Source organism: Echinops telfairi, unplaced genomic scaffold (genome assembly GCF_000313985.2).
Source record: "Echinops telfairi isolate 266 unplaced genomic scaffold, ASM31398v2 ScPeMD7_8;HRSCAF=38, whole genome shotgun sequence".
Classification (NCBI taxonomy): Eukaryota; Metazoa; Chordata; class Mammalia; order Afrosoricida; family Tenrecidae; genus Echinops; species Echinops telfairi.
In genome coordinates this window covers 15,406,220-15,407,742 of record NW_022103905.1, presented here as the reverse complement: position 1 = coordinate 15,407,742, position 1,523 = coordinate 15,406,220, and positions in this window count along the sequence as shown.

Genomic DNA, 1,523 nt, shown 5'->3' with positions numbered 1-1,523 from the left:
CAAGGTCAGCAGCTCAAAGCCATCAGCTGCTCTGAGGGAGAAAGGCAAGGCTTTCTACTCCTGAAAAGTTACCGTCTGGGAAACCCACAGTAGCCGTTCTATCCTGTTCTATAGGGTGAATGGCAGTGATTTTTTTTTTTGGAGGGGGGCGTGGTTCAAAATGTGACTTTTCCTATTGTTTTAAAAATCATCTGTTGGCTAGCTACGGGTTTCACCTCAGAATGGAGGCATATTAGAATCACCTGAGGGGCTTCTGAAACCCCACCCCACCCCCATTGCCCAGGCTGCACGGCAGACTAACTGAATCACCATCTCTAGAGGTCAGACTTAAACCAAAACAAAACCAAATTCACTGCCACTAAGTCAATGTCAACTCATGGCGACCCTGTAGGATAGCTTAGACCTGTGCCTGTGGGTTTCCGAGACTGTTACTCTTTACAGGAGTAGGAAGCCCTTTTTCCCACAGACGGGAAGGTGAGAATTAGACATCTGTATTTTTCACAAACTCCCCAGATATGCCGCCAAGTTTGAGAACCAGTGCCTCCAGGCCAGACCCCCCCTGCCCCCCCCCCCACATTCTGAGTAGCAGGGGCTTTGCCCAACGTGCATCATTCACCTGGGGGCTTCTCTGAGGGGATGCACACATAGCAAACATGCAAAATAATAATCCAGTGTAAGGAACTCCAACCTGACAGCCAACACCTGCCTAGAGACCAAAGAGTGATGTAACTTGGAGAAGCCCTTTGGAAAGTCAAAAAAACGTGCCATAAGTGAGTCTGGGTGTTGAGAGAACCTGCCTGAGCCTCACGGAGGAGGAGGAGGTAGGATCAAAAGCCTTTTCTTCCCTTTCCCAAAATATTTTCTTTTCTAAATGATCTGGTTGTGGCTGTGTGGGTGTGTGGGTGTGAAGGTTTACACAGCAAATTAGGTCCTCGTGTAATTATTGCTACGCATACTGTTCATTGACTTGGGTGACCTTTGTCCCGCTGCATCAGCATTCTCATCACTTCCAGTCTGGTGGTTCTGTTTCCATTAATCTAGCTTCCCTGTCCAAGAAAAACGTTGGGTGTAAGGCCTCATTGGGATGACTGTTGAAAGGCGCTCACACTCACGGGTGAGACTTTGTTTAGGAACCAATGGGTCACTTAAGCCCTTTCTCTCCAAGACGTGGTCTGAGGAGGCATGCGAGCAAAATCAGCTAAGGCACTAAGGTGCTCCGTGTGGGTGCCTCCGAGCTGTCACAGGAGCCCTAGGATCCAGGTAGGGGTGGAAGGCTGCGCAGCCCTCCTTCTCTAAACTTCTGGCGCCGAGACCCTCCCCTCTGGCCCTTCAGGAGGCGGGTTCCCCAGGCATCCCCACCATATGGTCGCAGCCCGGGGCGGCGGCGGCGCGGGAGCCAGAGCCAGGAGCGCACCTTCGGCCGCAGCCAGAGCACGGTGCGCGCGGTGGCCGGGCGCGGCGCCCAGCTCGGGGGCGCACCTGGCGGAGCCCAGCCCCGCCGGCCCCGTCCGCCCTCGGCGGCA